Source organism: Lactuca saligna, chromosome 5 (assembly GCF_052625555.1).
Source record: "Lactuca saligna cultivar CGN05327 chromosome 5, ASM5262555v1, whole genome shotgun sequence".
Classification (NCBI taxonomy): domain Eukaryota; kingdom Viridiplantae; phylum Streptophyta; class Magnoliopsida; order Asterales; family Asteraceae; genus Lactuca; species Lactuca saligna.
In genome coordinates this window covers 161,514,210-161,534,564 of record NC_136421.1, presented here as the reverse complement: position 1 = coordinate 161,534,564, position 20,355 = coordinate 161,514,210, and positions in this window count along the sequence as shown.

Below are 20,355 nucleotides of genomic sequence, written 5' to 3'. Positions count from 1 at the left end.
TGCCCCCGATGATTGGTTCATTGACTTCGCCGGTTTTCTGCAGGTTCGAGCAAGATGGCCCTTTTTGCCACAACTATCGCAGATCCTTTCGCGACATGAGCCAGGAATGCGGTGATGGTAGTTGCACTTACCACACCAAGGAAGGGTACCAGTGTATCCACTGGTAGGAGTTTGGGCTATAGAAACGACAGCTGAGACAGCAACAGGGGCAATAGCATCATGGACTGCTACTGTTTGTTGTTTCTTCGAAGACCCTTTCGTACTCGGGGCCTTTTGCTTGTTCCGAGATTTCTTTTTACTTTCACCTCCACTTGTGTCCGACTCGGGAGTGGTAGTTTCCTCATCAGAGTTGTCTTCGTGATCGATCAAGATTTTCGCAAGGCATTTAGCACTGTCGTACGTGTCTGGCTTTGCAGCCAAGACATTCCCTTTAGTTGGCTGGGTCAATCCCCAGATGAATCTCTCGATCTTTTTACTCTCCAGGGTAACCATTCCCGGACAGAGTAATGCCAGGTCATCGAATCTTGAAGTATAAGCAGCTATGTTGGAACCCTTCATCTTAAGGTTCCATAGTTCGTGTTCTAATTTCTGAATTTCGCCCCTAGGGCAGTATTCTGCAAGCAGAATCTACTTCATAGCTTCCCAACCCATGGCATTCGCTACATGTAGGGTTAAGGATTTTACTCGGCCGTTCCACCAAGTCAGGGCTTTGTCAAGGAAAGTGCAGGCGGCAAACTTGACTTTGTCAGACTCCGAACAGGCACATATTTCGAAGATTGACTCGATTTCCTCGAACCATCGAGTCAGGGAAATGACACCTCCAGTGCCATCAAAGGTTGTGGGTTTCGCATTCATGAAGTCTTTATAGGAACCCCCTCTCCGGTGTTCCTGGCTGTCTTCTGGATTTTGGGGCTGGGGACCACCTCCAGAGCCACCGGGATTCATTTGTGACATAGCTGCCACCATTGCAGCAGTCAGAACTGCTTGAAGTGATGCGAGATCAAATAGAGGAGAAGGTGGTGGCGGAGGAGGATTGTCGTTGTTCTTCGAGCTGGGTCTCTTTCTTGGAGCCATCTTGATCTAAAAAGATCAGGAAAGAGAGGATTTATAAGTCCTCTGAATTGAATCAAGAGATATGGAACAGGGGATATCTCATTAAGACAGATATAACATCTTACTAAGCGATAAAGCAGGAAAGAGCTATCAAGACAGAACATTTTATCACTAGCGGAATAATCAAGTAACATCGCGTGTACGAGGATTTTCTACGAAGGATTGGCTCGAGAAATACTCCCATAGTATTTCATGGTTCGCTGCAGCGACGACTCGTTGTTTGAGATATTAGGTAAGTTTTAGGCATGCTACGTACCACAGTCACTCCCAAGCACATGTTGGCCGTGTCTCGAATGAATATAGTTGGCCAGGCTATATTGACCCTAGACACGACTACATAACTGCCCAGGTTTAATCGCAGTGTACAACACCCATTTACTTATGTTTTGTTCTACTCGTAGTTACGGATTTCGACGGTTCGGTATACTTGTATACTTTTGAAAATACTTATAGTTTTGAAGATACTTTTAATTCAGAGCACTGAGGCCCTTTAGTGTTTATAGTTTTATACCATGTAAGGTTTGGTATACTCTGTTCACTATAAACAAGGGCTCTGATACCAATCTGTCACACCCCAAAAATCAAAGGCGGAAACATTTCCGGGGTGGACTACCACGTTGTGTATTAAATCCAATGTACATAGTAATCACAGTAAACAAACATTACATTACATATATATGAAAGTTTACATTTGTTTCAAAAGTAAAGTTATACAAAATATACATATGCATCATATTAACAAAAGTTGAGGCGAGTCTTCCACGCACTCCGTCTTCATCAAAAGAGATCACCGGGTACCTGTCTAACCTGGACCTGAGAATACAAATGGTTTGAAAATCAGCATAAAGCAGGTGAGTTCATAAGCGGTTTTGTTTTATGAAAATGTATCGATTTCCTTTAGTTTCTGAAAATATTTGTTATCCAAGAAAATGCCATATTTTCTTATGTGAAGTTGGATTAGTTATCATTCATTACCAATTCGATTACGTGTTGTGTTTTACCCCAGGAAAATCCCATATTTTCCTAATTGTAAGATTAGTTGTATATCACAAAGTATAGTTTAACACACAAAACTATATAATGAAAATCTTGGGATCACTATCCCAAAAGAGATATAAGATAGTTTGACACATACGAAAGTACAGATTTAAGATCATGGGACTATCATCCCGGACTAGACACGAGATAAGTTGATGTATATATGGAAATAAAGATTGAAAACCATGGGATCACTATCCCGGATAAGTTACAGATTTGGAAAAAACCATGGGATCACTATCCCGTATAAGATATAGATACAAAACCATGGGATCACTATCCCGTATAAGATATAGTTAAAGACCATGGGGAAAGACATCCCGCACAAGTTATAGATACAAAACCATGGGATCACTATCCCGAAAGATATAGATATAAACCCATGGGATCACTATCCCGTATAAAACATAGATGCAAAACCATGGGATCACTATCCCGAACGAGATATAGTTTCTAAACCCAAACTGTGAATAAGCTAATATTAATACATGTTGTAAGTCGGGTAACCATACTAATACAACAACGTGACCTCCTTAACGTTTGTCAGACGTCGAAACGATATCCAGAAATTTGTCACCCCAGGCGTGCCTGCCTAACTGTAGCTAGCAGTTAAGGTGTGGGATTGTCAGTCCCGAATCGATCTATTCACAAATTCCGCGCTCTCCCTCCAGGAGACTCTGGTTACACTTCCGGGGAGGATTTACTGATCATCCATAAAGGGTAGTGACTATCTCACAAACCAGTACTAAACTATTCACAGGGTTCTCATAAGATATCGACATACAGAAGATTATGAAACATAGTACAGTAAATATAGATACAGACAATGAAATTATCTGACAATACATTCAAATGATACGGAGATAAACTGAATCAGACATAGTTTATCTAATAACTTGATATAGATATCGACATATGATAGAAAGAACAGTAAAGAATCCCCCAAATTATTCCCATAATAATTTGATTAGTTTGATTGTTTCCTTAACTAAAATTCATTTAGTTGTAATTGATAAACCATTCCTTATGCTCAGCATAATACATAAGGAGTAAAAGAGTTTATAAGTTGGTCAGATATTGTTTGAAACATATCAATGCTATGATTTGAAAACAGTTATAGTTTGCTTGTATTCCCCCCCCCCCCCCTGAAAACATTGAAAACAGTGAAAAAGCCGTAGGGGTATGAACTCACCGGACGAGATATGAGACGGTTTGGATGCTAAGAGTTGATCCGAGACTTGTAAACACACGAGGTTCCTAATTATGATGTAAAGATACACATTTGTATCTAATTAGGAATTAGATTGATTGTTGGATAGGGACAATTGCTTCAAGTCGCGATAACACTCCGATACAAGTGTTTGGAGGGACCCGGGTGGCGTTTAAGGACAGGAATTGAAGCGAGGGACTTGGGGCTTGAGTTTACTCCTCATGAATAAACTTGTACAAGAGTTTTTGGTCTAAAACACCCATTCCCCATGAGTTTACGGTCGTAAACTCATGGTAGGGTGGTTTATGGTGCAAATTTGGGTCATAAATGGGTATGGACACTTGGAAATGCTTGGATAAATTTTTCTTAAGGCTTAGATTGAATTAAAAACATCATTTACAATACATAAGGGAGTTTATGGCCTAGGCATGGGGTCTTTGGCCGTAAACTCTCAAATCTCCAAGATTTAGTGTTTTTAAGGTGTTAAAATCAATCATATGTGATTCTAAAAATTCCCACAAGTCTAGAAATGAGTTTAGGGCACCATTAGACAACCTTTTATGAGTTTACGGCCATGAGACATGTTCTATGGCCGTAAACTCTCAAATGTGGGGTTTTGATGTTTGTAAAGCCTTAAAACTATTTTTGGTTGGTCCTTTGATTTATTCCAAGGCTTTTGGTGGTGTTGGATGGCTTTCAAACACCCTAGAATTGGATTTGCACCATGTTTCATGGAGTTTACGGCCCAAGCACAAGCCTTGGCCGTAAACTCATGTAAGTCCCCCAAAAATCATGTTTCAAGTGTCCAAATGCAATGATCTATGTTCTATAATTCATATCTAAGCCATACTAGTGATTTGGAAGGGTTTAAGGTCAAGAAAACCCCTTAAATACGAGTTTACGGCCCAAGCCTGTGCCTTGGCCATAAACTCCTTCAAAGTCTTCAAAATTCATGTTTTAAATGTTCTAAGCCCAAATGTTGAAGTCCCTTAGCCATATCTAAAGTCCAAATGAGTTTAGGAAGGAGTTTAAGGGCTTAAAACCCTTCAAATTGGTGTTTACGGCCTAGGCAGCCTCCTGGCCCGTAAACTCATATATGTTGTCCCATTTCATGATTAAATGTCGAATTTGGAAGCCAATTATGCTATAGATTAAGGCTACGAAGGTACCTTAGGGATTTGAGGCCTTAAATTTGAGTTTCGGACCCTTAAACTTGGACTTAGGAGAGAGGTTAGAGAGAGAGTAGAGAGAGAAGGAAAAAGCTTCAAATGGATGCTAGAACACGTTTATATAGGTCTTAAAACTTGTACACGGAGGAATTCTACCCGATACCGACGTTAAACGCGGCTTTTGGTCGCACCGGATTAAGTTACCGTCACCCGGCGGGGACATTTCTAAAACTTATGAAAATAATGATTTTGGGTTAATAACATAAGTTCCTGAGTGATTTAGACACTCATTAAAATAAAATAATCATATAAGTTTGAGTAATTAACTCCAAAAAGAAAACGGAACGAATTTGATAACGGCGACCTTTCGGGTAGAACGGGTTTTGGCGACGAACAATTTCGGGTTGTTACAAATAGGGGCCCATCTAGGTATCCCGAGGTACTAAGGATAGGGTCATGTCTAGATATCCCGGGGTACTAGGGATATGCAAGAAGATTTACACAGAAGGTACTAATAAATCATCCTCGCAATTTGAGATACAAGTAATCAGGTTAATGTACACAATTAAGTGTATCTTCGTAAAGGTACTCATGTAATACGTTCATGTAAGCGTGTTCATGTATCATGTAAGTATATGTAAACGTACTCATGTATCATGTAATCAAATGTAAAGGTACTCATGTATCAGATAATGTATTGGTATAGACTCATGAATGAACTGACTCTTGTGTGATTCCTTGTAATAGGAATTATGTTTGATATCTCCAAATTATCCCTAAGATAACTTACTGGAAGGTAATTAGTTGTTCAAGTAGGTTTATACATTCTTACTACTCAAGGGTGTGAGAAACTAAATGAAAACTGTAAACTCTAACATCAATACATATATAAGAATATAAGTGTACATTCATAGTTTAGTTCAATAATGTAAAATGGTTTTATAAGACATCTTATGGGTTTTGAACAATAATTAACAATGACTTGATGTCATTTTAATATACATTTCAAAGGTAAAACAATACATAACAATGCGTTTTTAAGATTTAAAACCATTTCATGCATCACATTTTGTAGTATGTGAAATCTGTTAAATGACAAACACAGTTATAAAATACATAACAATGATTTAATAACATGTTTGTTTCTACTTGTATTCCCCCCTTTTAAAGCATTTAAAATCATTTAAAACATTGATTAGGGGTATGAACTCACCTGTAGTTGGTGATTGGAATGAACTGAACGGTATAGGATGGCTAAGTGTCAAGCGAGGACTTGTACACACACTACGATCCTAATGAACATATAATCACACATACATGCACTCAATTAGACTCAAATGAATAATTGATAATGTTAAGACATCCTAGACATAATAAAGACTTTATATAAGTGTTTTTAAGCCCTAAGGATTGCATCTAAGCTATTGTGGGACAAGGTACTTGTGTTTAGGGTTCCAAAGGACCCTATATGTGAATTTACTCCCCATAGAACATCACACATGGAGTTTACGGTTGTAAACTCTTGAGTTTATGGCTGTAAACTCCCAATCATGGGGTTATGGTGTGTTTTGAAGTCCCAAGTGGTTCCTAGAATTATTCCAACTTGGTGGCTAAGTCCTTGGAAGGGTTTGAGGTCTAGAAATACTCCAAATAGGAGTTTACGGCCCTAAGGCCATTCCCCTTAGAGTTTACGGCCGTAAACTCTAAGTATATGGTGTTTTTGTTGTTTTCAAGCCTCTTGCTTTTGAAGGACATGTTCTAGACTATTGTTTAAAGCTAATGAGAACCCTAGGCACACTTTGGTGCCATTCTTTTGAGTTTACGGCCCAAGAGCATTCTCTTGGCCGTAAACTCACTTTGATAAGTGATTTTGGTGATTTTTGGTCCCTCGTTTGAGTGGAAACAATTTCTTGTAAAGGTCTAGGGCTTTAGGTGTCATAAAAACACCCTTTTGTCCATTTCAATGGAGTTTACGGCCTAAGATACACTTGGGCCGTAAAATCTCCTTTGTTTGTGTTCTTTGATGTGTTTAATCCACTAGATTTAATGGGAACAAGTCTAGGTAATTGTTTAAGGCTTTAGGAGCCTTAAAAGTACCATTTACTGTTTGAATTTGGAGTTTACGGCCTATGATAATCTAGGGCCGTAAACTCCCAAAATTGGGTTGATTTTGGTTGTTTTCTTGTCGCTAACATGTATACATATTAGTCTAAGGCTTTATCATAACACCAGGGTCGGTTTTGGCTTCGTTTAAGGAATTTACTGCCCAAGAACACCTTGGGGAGTAAGCTCCTAGATCTAGTGATTTAGCCTTCTAAATCATGATATAAACACATATAAAGCTTTCTAACATTACTAGAAAGAGTTACTCACGTTTTGGTATAAAAAACCAAAGATCCGTGAGAGGGAATTTGGCTTTTCTCTAATTGGAATTCAACTAATGAACCAATTTTGTTCAGAATTCTATTTATAGTCTTCAGATTTTTGGCAGAAAATATTTTTATTCCTGGAACGAACTGTAATGTCCTAGAGTAATGGAATAACAGTGTTGCACAAACCCTAGAGCGACCACTCTCCTAATATCTTCTTAAGTGTAAATCCTGAAAACTGTCAAACTTATACTCGAAGTCTGAATTTTCACTGTAACTGATCTACATCTATTGGCTTGATATGGTTTGTTCAGAATGGAAATTCCGGTTGTCACATCATCCCCCTGTTAAAGGGAGTTTCGCCCCGAAATTAGAATTTAGGCAAGGAAGTGTGCACGAATGATCGCGTCGTGAGGAGGAAACTTCCTAATCGATTGGTTCTAGCGCACTTAAGTGAAATCGGGCTCTCGGTTGGCATTCCAACGAACCTTCACTAACTGGCGACGGTGTTGCTTCGTCCGCTTGACCTCTCGGTCGAGGGTCACTACGGTTCTAATACGAAGGCAAGGATCTCGACGAGTGGACTTGCAAGAGTCCTAACGGAAAGGTATGGTTTCACGATCTAGATGCGAAGAGTAGAAAGTATGTTACCGAGTTCGCGGAGTAGGTCTAGTTTGTGCGAGGCACAGGACCGATTCTGATAAGAATCTCGGAGGTCTTGTCGAACTTGGATTTAGATTTCCACGCTTTACGAAGCGTATTAAGCCATTCCTAGAGTGAGTTATCCTAAAGAACTTGGTCACTCACTTGGAATCTCAAAGGTTCCTTTTCTTGCATAACCTCCCAGTCAAAGGCCACCCCTTGCTGGGTCAAAGTCGTACGATTTTCTGTAGCTTGCGAGGAGTTCTGAATGAACTAAGGCGGTAGGTCGGTAAGATCTAGAATCTGGCGAAAGACTGTCGGCGTCTCTGATGTCGATAAATGCTCAACGGTTTTGACAAATTGTAAGAGTGCTCATAATTTCTCACATTACTAACAGTGTGTCTTAGAAATTTGACTCTTTAATTTCAAAACTCGTGTTTTGAGAACATCGCTACAAGTTCCTCTGAAGGAAATGTTTTCCCATGGATTCCTTCTTACTACAAGGATCGATAAGTAAGTCATTACATGGAGAAATGACGAACTGATCCTAGTAAGAAAGACGTACCCTACTCGTTTAGCTTATGAAAGCTATGGGCGTATTCCTCCTATCCGGAGGGTATCACTACGGACTCGAAGTGTCCGTATCGAGTTTAGGAGATAGTCATCCGGACAGCTTTCGTTGACACTCGAACTAAATATTCAGATCTCAGATCCATTCCTGGAAGTAGTTTCTTTTCTTGCTTTTGCTCAACCATTTCGTCTACGCGAGGCAGAGATAACGATTTCTAATGAAAAATCTCGATGGAGTCCTCGATAACCGAGGTACCTACAATGCGATCCGTCGATTTCTGGAAGAATATGACCGGGGTTCTCTAGGGTGAGAAACCTAGTCTTCTTATTCTATTTATGTGTAGTTTGCTAAGTTGTCTGAACTGTTCTTATATCTCCGTGGGTGTTTAGAATATGGGGTGATCTATTTACGGGAGTCGTACTGGGCTCTAAGTTTGTTTGCATGATGATGCGATTACTCGTAGGCTTAATCAGTTCTCCGTCCTGAAGTTCATATTAGAATTCATACTTGGTTCACAATCACCATTTCGTGTATACGAGTCATACATAATTAAGGTTGAAAAGGTAGTCGAATAAATGATTCTTCTTTAAGCTCATATCCCATCAGGGAAAAAGAATTTAAAGTGGAATCATCAATTCTAAACCTGTAGAAGCTTGATTATATATCACTCTTATGTATACCTTCCTTAGTGATAGATCAATCGCATGAATCCTTGTATTAAACTTGACGTACTGCACGAGTGGTACTTCAGGGTTTCTTCTGTAAGAAGTGAACTGTGAGGCACTCCTTGCATGAGTACTTCAGTTTTCTGGTATGACGGTTTTGCTAAAAGATGTTTAATGAAAAGGAGATGTACGTATGAAGATGTTTTTGTGAGGATCAAATTTAATCGAGTCGTATGATAATGTCGGAATCATACAGAAACTTAAAGACATTATATTTGAACATAAAACGTTTATAGCCAAAAACAACCGTGCAATCATGAACAGAGTTACAGTACTTTAGAATTACTACCAGACTATTGCTGCGAATTAGGTATAATACAAAAGATAAGTATATGCAGCACGAGTATCCCTATACAGATAGGATCTCGCAAAAGGTAAGACTCTAGTTGCACTAGTTTTAAACATGTTTTTCATTATACAAAAACTGACGATTTGGAGGGAACCTATACTATATTAGGGTCCTTAACCGTCTCTTTCTACTCCACGATCAAACTCCGTCAGGTTTGTTGTTGTCCTTCTCTGCTGGACAGTCCCTCTTGAAGTGTCCCACGATGCCACATAGATGGCATATCTGAGAGTTTTGGACATTGGTGGTTGATGTGATGTGCTAAATCTGAATCCTACAACAGTTGGTAGTATGTCCATTCCTGTTGCACCTAAAACAGTGTAACGGACGGCAACTACCCAGATGATGAAAACTACACTCATATCATATTGGTAGGTTTCCGGTATATTGCCTGGCTGGTGTAGGGACAATGGGGACACCAGAAGGAATGGTGGTAGGAGGTGCATATGTAGTAGGTGTGAAGCTCGTTACCGGTGGTTGTTTCTGATTCGCCCCTCGAAGCAATTTGTCCTTCTTTTTGGTCCAAAACTTCCGTTTGTTACTCTTGATCCTGACACTTGGGGTATCGTGGCGGTTTGTTGCTCGTCGAGGTACTGGATTGTCACCTGGATTGGCATTGTTGTTAATAGCTCTGCTAACATTCACATCGTTAACGTGAAGGTGGGTCATAATAGCTGACACGGCAGCCGAGACTGCAGCTTGAAAGGTAGCTGCATCAATATGGAGGGTTGGTGCTTGGTTGATGGGTTGCTCGTCTTTCTTTGGCGACATGATTCTGTTTCACGAAAAGAAATGAACTTGTGAGCGATTCTGGTTGACCCTGATGTACTTAGATTGTTCATGTAAAGAGTACGACTATGTTCTCGAAAGTTTGACCTGCATCCCTATGATGCAGTCCTAACATGGAAATGGAAGTATGATCGCGAAGGTTTGACCTACATCTCTATGATGTAGTCCTAGTACTGAGTAGAAGTGTGTTTATGAAATTTTGACCTACATCCCTATGATGCAGTCCTAGTAACGGACGGAAATAAGTTCGTAGAATGGTCTCAATATGTTTGTTGTTCGAGTTGAGGTATCGTGGGTTGGTGAATAACAAGATCCAACCACTGAAAGAGACTTGGAAATGTCTCCGGAGATAAATCACTATAGTCCAATGACTTGACTAAAGCATGATTCAGATATACTCTAATGAAAGGATGATAAGAGTACTTAAATGAAGAATGACACAGAAGTTAGCCGGCTGTCAATATCTTTGATATTCACGATGTAAAGATTCTGGAAAATGACCTTGTAAAGGTCTCACATCATATCCGGAGTGTTGGGCTGAAAATTATTTTGAAGATTACGTCTTTTGGGCTCGATAGATTATGTTACTTTGTATTCCGGTTTGGGCCTGTCCAACCGTGAACCTTTTATGTTTTGTATATAAGTTTACGCTTGCATGCATATTAGGTTAAGGTTTTAAGAGATCTGAAAATAGCGATACATCTAGACGATAACAGGTTTCTTTGATCGTTCCTGTAACCTTCCAATCCTCTACAGTTGATGTTCATAATCGAGCTCTTCTGAGGATTTTGCTTAATCATTCGACACGTTTGATTCCATCTTGACTTATTCTTTTTATTGCATTCATATTGTTTATGTTTATATACTTGTTCAAGATCTAATAGATCTTTATAGATTAAAGGTAAGTTTAATCTCATCAATTGGTATCAGAGCAGGAGGTTGTGTAATCGATACACATCTTTTCTGTGAAAAAGATTTCCATTAGGGTTTTTCCGCAATTATCAATATTTATTGAGACGTCATCTCTTTATTCACGTATCTTGATATTTATTGTTTTGCCCTAATCTGCTTTATTACAAGTCTGATCTTTGAACAGGTTTTTCAATCATAATGGACGCGACGCAATCAAACCTCATTAATATTTCCAACAGCATCGGTTCGACGACAAAGATTCCAATCTTATACACCCATGACTATGAAGTATGGGCGCATCACTTTGAAGACTACGTGATTGGATCGAAGGATAATGGGTATCTCATATGGGAAGCCATCACCAATGGACCGTTTTCTCATTCTGCATCGTCCAAAATCATCAAGACACAAAAGGAGTACAATGATCTGCTAAAGGACGTGAAGGATATTGCACAAGATGAAAAGGATAAATTCCAGTGCAATATCAAGGCATTAAGGTTGATCAGATTCGCCCTTCAGTCCGACACATTCAGGTTGGTTAGCTCATGCACGACGGCAAAGGAAGTTTGGGATAGACTTCGTGAACTGTATTCTACAGACGAGGATCTTGAATATTCTATTCAAACTTTGATTTTATCTGAGTTTGGAGAATTCAGGCAAGAAGCCGAAGAAACGGTGACCCAGACGTTTGATCGTTTTAATCATCTTCTTAGCAAGATGATTAAACACGATATTGAAAGGAAGCTTATCGAACAGAAGGTTACTTTCTTGAACGGATTGAGGTCTAAATGGAGAGCAGTAGTTTCCAGAGTCAAAGCTCATGAGCAGTTTAAATCATACTCTTTGGCGAAACTGGTGGGTATTCTTAAGTCCCAAGAGAAGATTGTGGTGCAAGAAAAGAACGTCGTTACTAGTCTTGGTTCGTTGGCCCTCCTATCTAAAAGTAAAGCTGTGATGGAGGATGAAGACCTCAACCTGGAGGAATATGATCTCACGTCTGAGGATTATGCCATGATGGTGTCCAATTCCAAGAGGTTCATAAAGAAGAGATTCCCCAGCAACAAAAACCGAAACTGGCAGGGGAGTTACAGCTCTGAAAAGGTGAACAATGAACCGAAGGCTGAGGAGCACAAGAAGGAACCGAAGGTGGATGGCGATTCCGGAGTAAGCTGTTTCTACTGTGGTGGGAAAAACCACTATTCCAAGGACTGTGTCCTTAAGAAGATGGCTGAAAAAGATGATGGAAATGATGAGGAAGCTGTGTTGCAGAAAAGATTGGTCGAGTTGAGAAAGAAGAAGTCTACCGCTAGCCCTTCTATTAATGCTCTTATTGTGCAGGGTTCGGTTAAAGGTGATGAGTTCGGTAGCATGGAAGTTTGGTCTAACGACTCAGAAGACGATGAAGTGAGGAAGCCTACCCATGGAAAGGCTTATGTGGCTAAGGAGGAAAGAAGTGGAGGAAGATGCTTCATGGTAACTGATGTATCTCAAATGCGGGGATACAACACCGATGTAGGAAGCGATGGACCGAAGGTAAAAGAGGACACGTGCTTTATGGCCAAACCTCTCAGCCAGCAATTCAATGAGCTTGATGAACTGATAAAGAAGGTACAATCTATTTTTATTTCATGCAAAGTACCATCATCCTCATATGAGAAAGAACTAAAAAACGTTAATACAAGAATTTCTCATCTAGATAGTAGCTTAACTCAAACTCGAGTCACCAATTCTAACCTAACTGATCAATTGAGCAGGGTGGCATCGAAAAGTGAGGAGCGGAGAATGTGGATCGAGTTAAAGGAGTCAGAATTAGTTAAAGTTAAAGACGAAAACATTTATTTGCAAAGAGACAATTTAAAATTGTTAAAACAGCGGAATGTTTTTTGTTTAATTGCTAAACGTTTGTACTCTAATATTACTCAGCTTCACTTGGATTGTGAAATAGGCCAAAAGATCCATCGTATCATTTTGCCCTTCCTAGAGTTTAAGGAGGATGAAATCGATGCCGAAGCCTACAATTGTGAGAGTGTGATATCTTCTGATGATGTCAATCCGACCTACATGTATGGACTGGACAAAATTGAGTCCTTCATTAAATCCAAAGACCACAAGGTCATGCTTAAAATTTTTTTGGATGAAAATGATAGACTTAAACTGAGAACCGAAACCATGCAAAAATTTGACTCTTTAAACGCCAACGTAAGCTCAGAAAACAAAATTGATGTTGAAAATGCATCTGAGCTTAACGCGGACGAAAACATGAGTGAAATTTCTGTAGAGGACACGGTTGACTGCTCAGAATTTGTTAAAACCGAACCTGAAAACCACAAGAATCTTATTTCTGAAAATTCAGTGGAGTTCGCTCGGTTGTCCCATCAAAAGTCCCCATTATTAGTTGAGAAAGCGGTTGTGTATCAAAAGGTCAAGACCACTCCGAATCAAGTATACAAGGTGACAGGAGTTACCGACCATCAAACAGCTGAACTCACAGCTATTGTAAACGAAGACAATGCTGATGGCTGCGATGAGTACTTCTGGGAAGCTCCAATAGATAATGCAAACGAAACTATTGGTTTATCTGAAAGAACCTCCTGGAAGAGCAAAGGAAGATACATACCTGAACCCTTGAATAAGCCGGACAATTTCGATGAGCCAAATACCAGTGGTACAAAAGATATTCCTCGGAAGGATGATCGTTCGGCAAAGGAAGACATTTCCTCTACTTCCTCAGCTCAAAGTAAAACTCCTGCAGTTCAAAAGGAACCCGCCAAGGAGACACCGAAACCGAAAGCAAATGTTCATCATCAACCTACACAGATGAGGAATAGGAAGAGAGAAAGGAACAATAGATACATGAAGAACCTTTCTGAAAGGAAACAATTCTGGCATTCCCAGAATGCATATTTCTCACACCAAGACAAGAATCTGAAGTATGAAAGCAATCCTGTAGGAAAGCTTGAAAGTCACAAAAACCGAAAGCCAAGGTTCGGTTCACAAGAAGATATCAACCGAAGGCAAAGGTTCGGTTCTGAAAAAGACTTCAACCGAAACCAAAGGTTTGGTTCCAAAGACAGCTCCAACCGAACGCAACGGTTCGGTTCTGAAGTCAAAAGAGAACAAAACTCTAAGGTCAGTCCCTCCAACGATCAAAAGCAAAAGGGTCACCTAGAGTCTCCAGCCAGGAAATCCTCTCAATCCAAACCCTCTCATTCTAATTCTTCTCGTTCTTCTAATTCTTCTACTTCCATCGATTTATCTCCATCTTATTCTAAAACTGATTCCTCTTGTTCTCAAAAATCTCATTCATCAGCTGAACAAAAGGGAAAGCAGAAGGTCAATGAATCCAAACCAGAGTCTAAACCGAACACACCCAATCTTAACAAAATAAAAGTTTTTATCATTAAAAGGAAAGATGAAACAACTCTTATAAAACGAACTTATCTTGTTGACGTCTCTCTTACTGTTCCCGTTCCCATGCAAAGCTCACGTGGACCCAAGAAACTTTGGGTTCCTAAATCTGCCTAATTTTTGCAGGTTATAAGTGACGAGCAGTTCGACGAAGAATGGTACATCTATAGTGGCTGCTCACGTCATATGACAGGGAGGAAAGAAGAGCTTAGGGAATACAGATCTCTTGCAAATGGTGGCAACGTCAAGTTTGGAAATAATTCTTTCGGCACCATAAAGGGATACGGGATGATAACAAATGGGGACTTTACTATAAGGAAGGTGGATTATGTGGAAGGACTCCAACACAACCTCATTAGTGTATCTCAACTTGTTGGAGGTACAGGTCTCAAAGTCTCGTTCGATGATGAAGGTTCTGAAATCATAGAGAAAAAGACAAAGAAAGTGATTCTCAAGTTAGAGCGAAAGGGTGAAATTGTTTCCCTTAAACCTTAAACCCATCAAAGGAAACCCCGCTATATGCTTGTTGTCAAAAGCTCAATCCGACGAAAGCTGGTTGTGGCACCGAATATTATCTCATCTCAATTTTAAAGATATCAACCGACTTGTCACTGGAGGTCATTTTAGGGGTCTTCCATTGCTCAAGTTCGACAGAGATCATTTGTGTGCTGCATGCGAAATGGGGAAGCAGAGTCGTCAAAGTCACCCATCTATAATCAATACAAAAGTTGTTGAACCACTCGAATTACTTCATATCGATTTGTGTGGTCCTTCATCTATCGAAAGCATCGGTGGTAGCAAGTATATTCTTGTTATTGTTGATGACTTTTCACGATTTACATGGGTGTTCTTTCTAAAGCTCAAATCTGAAGCGACTCAAAAGCTGAAAGTGTTTATCAAGCAAATTGAAGTACAACTCAAGAAGGTTGTTCGCAACATCAGAAGTGACAATGGTCTTGAATTCAAAAATAGGGAGTTTGAAGAGTTTCTTGCAGAAAAGGGAATTAATCACAATTTTTCAGCTCCCTACACACCGCAACAGAACGGAATAGTTGAAAGACGAAACCAATCTTTGTGTGAAGCTGCCCGAACTATGCTATGTTTCGCTTCCTTACCTCTTTATTTTTGGGCTAACGCTATTTCGGCTGCTTGTTTTACACAGAACAGGTCCTATCTCAACAAGAGGTTTGCGCTCACTCCATATGAGATACTAAACAACAGAAAGCCAAATGTGAAATTTTTCCATGTGTTCGGCTCAAGGTGTTTCATCTTTAATTCTAAAGAACACCGCAACAAGTTTGATGTCAAAGCCGACGAGGGAATTTTTCTAGGTTACTCGCTCACATCCAAGGCATACAGGGTCCTAAACAAGCGTTCGAGAAAGATTGAAGAGACATACTATGTGACCTTTAACGACAGCTATGTCAAGAAGCTACAGGCCAAAGAAGACACTACATGGGAAATCTTTCCTCTAACTAACAAGGTCACAGTTTCGGTCGCCAATTTATATGAAACATTTCTGGAGCTCTTTGATGAACCAGAGAAATCTTCACTCTCCGAAGAAGGTGCAGCAGACAACAAAGTTGATCATATGAAGCAGATTGTCGAAGATGCTGCAAGAAGAATGCATGAAGAAGGATCAACCACTAATGACTCGCCTTCCAACAACGCTAAAGTCGAGAGGGAGCCAAGCTCTTAAGTCGAGGGGGAGCCAAGCTCTCAAGTCGAGGGGGAGCCAAGCTCACAAGTCGAGGGGGAGACAAGCTCACAAGTCCAGGGGAAACTAAATTCTACCATTCCAACCGAAGGTCTTTCACCAACCGAAAATGATTCTCCAACAGAAGTTACCTCTCCAACCGAAGATGCCTCAACGCCTGGAAGCTCAGTACCACAAGAAACACCTGAACCTCATGCCTCTTAAAGCTCATCAATTGAGGACGAACATGATGATCTGACACTCGATTACGATAGTCAATCTGAGCCAGAAGAAATGATCAATGCTGAACTAGATCCAACCTTTAATCCGAATTACCCTCCTCTTATCAAATGGACCAGAGATCATCCTGTCTCTCAAGTAGTTGGCGATGTTTCTGAAAAGGTTCTGACCCGATCACAACTGAAGGCAAAACAGACATCCTTATTTTCAAAGGTTGAGTTTTGTATGCTTAACTCATTCGTATCAAAGGTTGAACCAAAGACAGTTAATACTGACCTAGATCACTCTGATTGGGTTCAAGCAATGCAAGACGAAACAACCAGACCGCTCGGTCTCTCTCTGCTCTGGTAAAATAAAGGAACCGAAACAACCAGACCGCTTGGTCACTCTCTGCTCTGGTAAAATAAAGGAACCAAAACAACCAGACCGCTCGGTCCCTCTCTGTCCCAGTAATTTAAAGGCGCTCAAGCAAACTATCACCGAAATACACAGATCGATCGGTCTATCTCTGCTTCCAATTTTTTTTGTTGTACAAATTTTATCTTTCTGTTTTTATTTATTTTTCAGAAAATTACAAAATTACAAAAACATTTTATCTTTCTGTTTTTATTTATTTTTCAGAAAATTCCAAAATTCCAAAAACATTTTATCTTTCTGTTTTTATTTATTTTTCAGAAAATTCCAAAATTACAAAAACATTTTATCTTTCTAGTCGGTGTACGTTTTGCACAGGTGAATACAAGCATCTCCTTTTATAGTGTTTACCCAGGTATGTTTTATCTTTATTAGACTAGTTAGACGTCCCTAGAAGCATGCCGATGTATGTTGTCGCAAGCCTCTATGATCTCGAGCATGCCTTAATGATTCGATCAACACTTATCGTTTCTTCCCAATCAGGCTATTCTCTCACACTCGGTCTAGAGCTACCTTCCTCTACTCATCTGAAACATGAGTTGATCTGCTTTGTCCCATCTCTGTAGTAGAAGGTACGTTCGGTCTCTTAACCCTCTCCTCATCTTCTTCATTTACCTTCGATTCCCCAAAGTAACCCTTGATGCTTTCGGTCTTTACCACTGAGGCTTATGGTTGCACAACATCTGTGTTTATGATCTTAGATTCGTTTACCACGTTCTAAGTGAAACCCAAAATCCAACACCTGAAATGAATTGACGGTGAGTGATAAACTCAAGCTATTACTTGGAAATCTTCTTTTCTTTTTGTGTGATCTTTTATGAAATTGTCTCCACCTAAGACATTTCTTCCCAAAGAGGTCCAGTTTAATTTTTCCTTGAGATTTCTGTCTATACCATTCACGTCACGAAATACTTCCCACCCACCTGTTCAACAGATCTCATCGGTCTCACAGGTAACTCTACCAACACTCAGTTTTATGTTAAGACTTGATGCTTGGTTTGAGTTCAGCCACCCTTCAGCAATTATCAAAAGATGCCTTTCATTGTTTGTTAAAAGACAACTGATCGTATTTCTCGGGAAACCACACAAACACTTCAGGTCACTCTTGGCTTTGAAGGAAGCGATTCTTGCCTGGAATCTTCCGCTTTCTGTCTTCTTACTAGACAACACTCACATCCCAAACACCTTTGGTTTATTTCTTTTTCCTTCACACTCTTATGCACGAATATTACTTTTTTCCAACATTCTAATTGCTGTTTGGTATGTGGTTTTAAGTTTCAGTTGTAACCAAACAAGGGCACAAAGAATTTCAAACGGTACGAAAATGATTTGGGCGCGTGCAAATAATTCGTTTCACTCCCACGTGTGCTGACGTATTCCTGGGATACACCATAACTTCCAATCGCGCTTTTTCAGGCGTCGTTTTGGTTTCTTCATCATCACGATTTTCTCTCTCCTGTGAACGGTATAAATAAGGCGTTATCATGTTCTTTGGCAGTTACCTCTCAAGAATTTTCTCTCTGAAAAAGTTACCACTGTTCATCTTCTTCCACAACTCAACAATGGCGACTTCTTCTTCCGCACAAGATCAAACTGCATCCTCTTCTCTGCTCTCAATCAAACCTAATCAGAATTTGATCATAGAGATGATCCCATTCCTATATGACTCATACATGCTACACATGGTGGAATGCCTCAAATATTCCCCATTGTTGTTGGCACTTACGCAAGTGGAGGCCGTTCCCATGTCCCTGCTCTCCCAAGTCTACACCACGGCCAACTACGACAAACATAAAGACCGCATCTTCTTCACCATTCACGACAAGAAAACCTCGGTGTCCAAAACACGGTTTTGCTCTCTTCTAGGGCTTGCCGTCGACTCCTCCGTCATCTCACCGGACTTCATCTCCACGGCGCAACTTTTTTCAATGATGTATGAGATGGGGTATACGGATGTTCTTACCTCCATTGCCAAAGTCATGAAATCCTATCTTCCGTCTCAATGGAACGGATTGCTTACCCTTCTAATTAAGGGTTTAGCGGAGAGATGTGGTGGTTCTGACACCACAAGCAAAGGGTTTCTGACCATCATGTATGGTCTTTACAACGGCATTATTCTCGATTATGGGTCCATAATCTGGGCTCAAGTCGTTCAGAGTCTCAACACAACTGCCAGGTACTCCGAGATATCGTGCGGCAGGTTTTGGACGCTTATTACCAGAAGGGCCATGGATTCCCTTGACATCCCAGTAATGAAGGATGCTCTTACGGCTTCAATTGCCACTTACCACACCAAGAAGATCATAGTCTCCGATCCAAGTAAGTTTCTGCACTATGGACTGATCCCTGAGTCCATGTATAGGTGCGTCACGCCACACAGCAAAATCATGGCTGACTACAGCACCAGAACACCCTTGCCTCCTAGGGTTCTGTCTGAGGAACAACGTGCTGCTCTTGATGCCCTCGATCAACCTGCCAACCGTGGCAAGAGGGCGAGCAAAAAGGAGAAAGCGGAGAAGAAAGAAACCGCAGCAAAGAAGGAGAGAAAGAGAAGGTACTCCAAACGCAAATCTGAGGCAGAGGCACCTTCTCAGTCAAAATCGAAAAAGGTAAAGAAGATGGCTAAAAGAGCCAAAGGGTCTCCTTCTTCTGAATCAGAACCGAATGCACCATCAGAAACAGAAGCTGCTGCTCCTCAAACCGAAACAACACCCGTTCAGTCTCCTCAACAACCATCTTCACCAGTATTTCCTCAGATTCCCAAATCACCCTCTCCACCTACATCTCCCCAACTTACCAAATCACCCACTCCTCCTCCTTCCCCAAAAATTCCAACCCCACCCCAATCACCCACACAGAAGGTCACACTTTCTGTTCCTATATCTATCCCCCTAACCACAACATAACCTAACATTCCCTTATCTGTTTCTCAACCTTCATCCTCTATCTCCACGCCCATTATCACCGAATCTGTTACCATCACCTCTTCCCAACTACCAGTAACGGTCAATGTATCTGATACAGGGGCAGCTACTGTGGTTGAAACCCCGGTCATCAACCTTCCCCCATCTCCGTGTCCATCCTCCAACTCCGGTGCTACCTTGGGGGTGATGATGAAGAGTTCGACTCTATCTATTATAGCCCCTACCGGATCCCTACAGACACAGATGCCGATACCCCTGTTTCAAGTCAGCAGATTCAGGAAATTCACGCCAAACTTGACAGTCTGCTGGCTGACAATAAAGCCTACGGGGGTGTTGTGCTCAAAGCCTTCATAGAGTTTGCGATCAAGACGTACACTGACGCCTTGGATCGTTCAACTGACGCCATAGATAACTCAGCCGCTTCATGCTCAAAAGCCACCAAGGAAGTTTCCGAGGTTGTTCATACAACTCATATCTTTCTTGATTCTCTAAAAGCTCACGCTGACTCTAGTGCGTCCAAATTTCAAGCGTCCGTAGACTCTTTTTCGGCTACCCTTCAGGGTGAAACCACAAAATTTGAGGCTCTGCGCGCTGACCTCAAAACTGAATCCACTTCATTTCTCAAATCTTTGCATTCACGTTTTGCCTCTCTGGCAGCCGAGAGCACCCTGAAGGAAGATCTTGTCAAGCACCAGGCAACCATTGACCTACAAAAGATCCAACTGGCCCAGGCACAACAGGAAATTACTTTGCTACAGACTCAGCGGGCAGTTCTTCAAAGTTGCGCTG